At 47.3% G+C, this 5830-nt stretch overlaps 1 long non-coding RNA gene across 1 annotated transcript; it reads right to left on the minus strand.

Moving 5' to 3' along the window:
• Positions 1-2727: 2727 nt before the first annotated feature.
• LOC132534587 (uncharacterized) lies at positions 2728-3754 on the minus strand. The gene is made up of 2 exons (XR_009546287.1): positions 3240-3754; positions 2728-3064 (listed from the first exon to the last, which is right to left on the minus strand). It is a non-coding gene; the product is annotated as an uncharacterized LOC132534587 (long non-coding RNA).
• Between the last annotated feature and the right edge of the window lie 2076 nt (positions 3755-5830).

The raw sequence follows: 5830 nt of genomic DNA on the forward strand, positions 1-5830 counted from the left end.
GTGAAGGGCGCGCTATTGTCATCCTTACTATTAAGAGCGAGCCGGAGCACCGCTCTGCCACTGTTAGTCAGCACCAGGGATCAAACCAGAGCACGTGCAGCAGAGTCTCAAGCCCCCAGCTCCAGTGCTCCAGCCATCCAGCCCCCAGCCCACAGAGCCCCAGCCCCCAGCCAGACATCCTACCAGCCCCCAGCCCCCAGCCCTCAGGTATGTTATATCCCCGCCCCCCCCCCCCAGCTCCAGTTTATGGTGTTGCTGGGGATCAAACCTAGGACCTTTGGTGCCTCAGGCATGAAAGACACATTGCATAGGCACCGTGCTATCTCACCAAGCCCAGGCTATGTCGTTTCAGTCTGGCAGCCACATTAAGGAGTCCAGAGAAAACAGCAAGGTCAGTTTTAAAGACGCACGCTATTTAGTCAGCTGTCTCCGGGAGGCTGCCATTCCAGCATGTGGCCATTGTAGAGACGGCCGGAGTGCACACCTGTCTGCATGGGTCCCAGGCTGTCTTTAGGGTCCACTCAGGTGGCACCTTTGCATCAGAACATTTACATTTAAGAAAGCAGATCTGGGGTCTGGGCCACGGTGCGGCTGGCTGAGCACGTGTTACAGGCGCGAGGTCCCACGTCCAAGCCCCATTCTCTCTCTGCCTGCTGCGGGGTGGGGGAGCTTACAGAGCAGTGCTGCAGGTGTCTTTCTCCCACTCTATCTCCCCCTTCCTTCTCAATTTTTTTGCCTGTATCCTATGAATCAATAGATTAATATCAAAAAGAAAGCAGATCCACACCCCCTCCATTATTTCAAATGCTTTTAACTGTCCTCCAATAACTGAGGTGAGCTCCATAGTCATTCTTTTGGCATCCATAGTGGATCAGACTGATGGCCTTTATTCTGGAAGAAATGACCTGACTTAAAAGCAAACCCTGTCAGTTACATGTCAGTTGTTTATTTCACTCTTTTTTAAAAATATTTATTTTATTTATTTATTCCCTTTTGTTGCCCTTGTTGTTTTATTGTTGTAGTTATTATTTTTGTCGTTGTTGGATAAGACAGAGAGAAACGGAGAGAGGAAGGGAAGACAGAGAGGAGGAGAGAAAGACAGACACCTGCAGACCTGCTTCACCGCCTGTGAAGCGACTCCCCTGCAAGTGGGGAGCCGGGGGCTCTAACCGGGATCCTCATGCCGGTCCTTGCGCTTTGCGCCACCTGTGCTTAGCCTGCTGCGCTACAGCCCGACTCCCTATTTCACTAACTCTTGTGCAACTCAGTATCGAACTGAATTCAAATCGATGTTGCATATACATTGAGAGGCAGCTATCAAGGACTCCCGGGAGGCGTGGCCACGGAGTAAGAGGAATAGAACCAATCTCCCTCAAAACAACAAATATCTGCAGCTTACAAACTTAGCAAAAGTGCCAGCTACAGCTCAGCGGTCTGCAGAAGCACCACAGCCACAGCCACCAAGCTGCAGACGCTACTATGGTTCCACCCCGCCCTCCCTGGGCAGACGACCTCACCAATCTGTCCCGGAACCCCACCTCCCCAGAGCCTGCGCCACTAGGGAAAGATAAAGACGGGGGGGGGGGGGGGGGGGGGGGGGGATGGATCCCCCTGCCAACACCCATGGCTAGTGGAGAAGCAACTCCAGAAGCCAGACCTCATTTCCTTTCTAGAGGTCTACGAGCTAGTGATTTACTGCATGTATAGAGGACTGAGTAACTAGACCCATGACACTTCAGAACACTGAAGCCAAGAATCGTCAGCATGTATCATATAAGAAGAACAAAGCCAGAGCAGGAAGATCAGCTTCTTGCTTCAAAAACTGTAATGAATCCAGACTTGACACCGCTGGGGAATTCTTTGCCATGATGGAAACTGTGCTTTTCATAGGCTCCTAAACATTTTCTTTGCTAACTGTAAAGGACTCGACATTAATGAATTAGTCCTTTCCAAAAAATTTCTTTATTGGGGGATTAATGTTTTACAGCCAACAGAATTCACCCTTTTTATAGGTCCCAGAGGTGGAGCAGTGGATAAAGCACTGGACTCTCAAGCATGAGGTCCTGAGTTCAGTCCCCAGCAGCACATGTACCAGGCTGATGTCTGGTCCTTTCTCTCTCTCCTCCTATATTTCCTATTAATAAATAAATAAATAATGCCTCTGTATAAAAAATTATACGACTTAAAACAATAAAATAAAGCCTGATTTGTTTGTTTTTTTTCAAAAGAGAAAGGGAGAGCACCGTAGCACTGCTTGCGTCTGACCTGTGACTGCAGGAACTGAGCCTCTATGTAGCCTCTCAGGATTCGGACATCAGAACTTCCACTTACTTCCATAAGCGAGAGAACACGCACAGCACTGCTCAGCCCTGGCATAGGGTGGTGGTAAGAACTAAACTTGGGGCTTACTACCACACCACTTCACTATCTTCTCCGCCTGAGTCAGCTTTAGACTATACAATAAGACCTTTCCCCATACATTTGAAAGAGTTTGAAAATCAACACATCCTAATTTCCTGGGCAATGTCACTTATAGCACATGATTTCTCTAAAGTTAGAAAAAAAAATCCTTGTAATTAAAAAAGAATTAAACCAATGAACTTTGATATATTTAGAAAGATTTTTTTTTTTTTGTATTCAGTGGTGATTGTTTAGTGGCTTAGTGGAATAGCTTTTATTTTCTGAAAGAATATCTTTCTAGATTTTTCCTTTCCAGCAAAATGTTCATAACAGAAATTATAATTCATTTTATTATCTCACCATGGAAAAAAAAAGTTTTTTTTTTTCTTTTTGGTGCAAGAATCCAACTCATAGATACTAGAGCTATGAGCTCTAAGTCTGCTAAAGATCACTTCTAGAAACTGTTAGGCATTTCATGCCATTTTCAGCCCATGAATATTAATTTTCCTGTGACTGTCGAAACTTCTTATCAAATCCACTGTGTTGGAAGGCAGGCATGTAACTCACGATGGAACATGGACTTTGCATGCACGAAGCATGTAACTCATGATGGAACATGGACTTTGCACACATGAAGCTCTGGCCTTGATCCGCAGAACCCCTCCTCCAAAAAAAAAAAAAGGAATTATTTTCATTTTATCTTTGCCAAAGATATCACCTAACATATACTTTCTCTTCAAGATTTTTAATTAATTAATTAATTTATTATTGGGTAGAGACAGAGAGAAATTGAGAGGGGAAGGGCTGGTAGAGCGCAAAAGAGACAAAGAGACACTTACCTGCAGCCCCGCTTCACCGCTCATGAAGCATTCCCCTGCAGGTGAGGACCAGGGGTTTGAACCTTGGTCCTTGTGCACTGTAGTGTGTGCACTTACCTGGATGCTCCGTTGCCTGGTCCCCTCTTTAAAATGTTTGTACAAGGCCATTTTTCTTCTTGCTTTGTAACTGCTCTTCAGTTTGAACATGGCAATGCCTCTCCCTCCTTTGCTCTCTTCCCTGCGGAATTCCTGGGGTGTTTCTGTGACCCCCCGGGTGCAGGCACTGTGGGGAAGGCCTCTGTGAGCACTGTTCCCTGGCTGGAGGGCTCTGCAGGACTCGGTGCTCCGCCTGATCCTGTAACAAGACGTCTGGAATGCTGTTTCTGCCAGATGAATTATGACCGCCCAGCCCCCTCCCCTACTCATCTGGGGTGGGGCCTTGCTTCCCTTCCTCAGGAAACCACCACTCCCCCCACCCCAAGGTTTCCTTAACACCAGCTTGTATGGGGATGGTTCTTTTCTTCTACTTTTCTCTGTGACGCATAGTGGGGTACGGGAGTGTAAGACCACAGGGTCGAGTTCACACCACACCCACCACCAGAGCTCTGTGTCTCCACCTCCCACCTCCCAAACATCACCACCAGGTGCTCACAAGTCTCACAGTTTGCTTGCTTCTGGATTTTTTTTCTTATCATTTTGTTTTTTGCAAGTTCATGTGTATCAGTTTTCTCCTCCTCCTCCTCCCCCTCCTCCCCTCCCCTTCCCCTCCCCCTCCTTTTCCTCCTCCCCCTCCTCCTCTTCCTCCTCCCCCCTCCTCCTTCTCCTTCTTCTTTTTCTTTTCCCAGAGCACTGTTCACCTCTGGCTTATAGTGTTGTGGGGGACTGAACCTGGGACCTGGGAGTCTCAGGCATGAGAGTCAGTTTGCATAACCATTATGCTATTTCCCCACCCATGTATCAGTTTTCCAGATTCCACATGAGTGAAACCATCCAGGAGTCGTCTTTCATCTCTTCTTATTTCGCTGTATTTAAATAGAAAAGGTGTGACGTGTTTAAAAATAGCATCTTGGGAGTCAGGCGGTAGCCCAGCGGGTTAAGTGCATGTGGTGCCAAGCACAAGGACGGGAGTAAGGATCCTGGTTTAAGCCCCCGGCTCCCCACCTGCAGGGGAGATGCTTCACAGGTGGTGAAGCAGGTCTGTAGGTGTCTGTCTTTCTCTCCCCCTCTCTGTCTTCCCCTCCTCTCTCCATTTCTCTCTGTCCTATCCAACAACGACAACAATAATAACTACAACAATAAAACAATAAGGGCAACAAAAGGGAAAATAAATATTAAAAAATAAAAAATCATTTTATCATAATCTAGATCATCTCACTTAAAAATATTTATTCTCTTTTGTTGCCCTTGTTTTTTTATTTTTATTTTTAAGGTTTTTTTCAAAGATATTTATTTATTATTGGATAGAGACAGAGAGAAATGGAGAGAAGAGGGGGAGATAGAGAGGGAGATAGACAGAAAGACACCTGCAGCCCTGCCTCACCACTTGTGAAGCTTTCCCCCTGCAGGTGGGGACTGGGGGCTTGAACCCAGGTCCTTGTGCACTGTAATGTGAGCGCTTAACCAGGTGCGCCACCACCTGGCCCCGCCCTAGTTGTTTTATTGTTGTAGTTATTATTGTTGTCATCGTTGTTGGCTAGGACAGAGAGAAATGGAGAGAGGAGGGGAAGACAGAGAGGGGGAGAGAAAGACAGACACCTGCAGACCTGCTTCACCACCTGTGAAGCGGACTCCCCTGCAGGTGGGGAGCCGGGGGCTCGAACCTGGATCCTTATGGCCGGTCCTTGCGCTTTGCGCCACGTGCGATTAACCCGCTGCGCTACCGGCCGACTCCCTTTTATTTTTCAAAAAAGTATTGAGTTGTCCCTGGGGGTTTCACCACTCTAGGCCACCCTTTCAGAAAGAAAGAAGGGGCACCATAGCACAACGTAGTGGGGGTTGGACTGGAACCTGGGTCGTGGCCTTGACAGAGCAAGAGCGCTCCCACCGTCCAGGTGAATCTGTGGCCGGCTCTCCATCCTCTCCTGACTTAGGGTCTAGTGCAGTGAAGTGGTAGTAGCCATTCAATTCTCCTTTTTGTGATGTTTTATTCTTTTAATTTTTTATTCGTGATTTCATATTGATTTCAAAATCCACTGCTCTTGGCAGTCAATTTTTTCTATTTTATTGGATATGACAGAGAAAATTTGAGAGAGAAGGGGAGATAGAGGAAGAGAGACAGAGACACCTGCAGCCCTGCCTTACCATTTGTGAAACGTTCCCCCTGCGGGTGGGGAGCTGGGTGCCCCACTGCTAGGCCCCCTGGCTATATTTTTCTATATATTTGTCCATTTTCCTATGGTCCTGCCTTCTCTCTCTAAAGTCATACTACACCTATTAATAGTTCAAAGTGTCCTTCTTTTTCCCTCTTCTCTCTCTGGGTCTTGGGGTCTTGATGGAGTTGGAGTTCAGAGCCCTCTGGTCATCTTCCCCTAACGTTTCCCCCCCTCTGGGGTATGGGCCAGCCCTCTTTTGTGGTGCAGGAGGTGGGAGTTCTGGCTTCTGTAACTGCCATT

Source organism: Erinaceus europaeus, chromosome 19 (genome assembly GCF_950295315.1).
Source record: "Erinaceus europaeus chromosome 19, mEriEur2.1, whole genome shotgun sequence".
NCBI lineage: Eukaryota > Metazoa > Chordata > Mammalia > Eulipotyphla > Erinaceidae > Erinaceus > Erinaceus europaeus.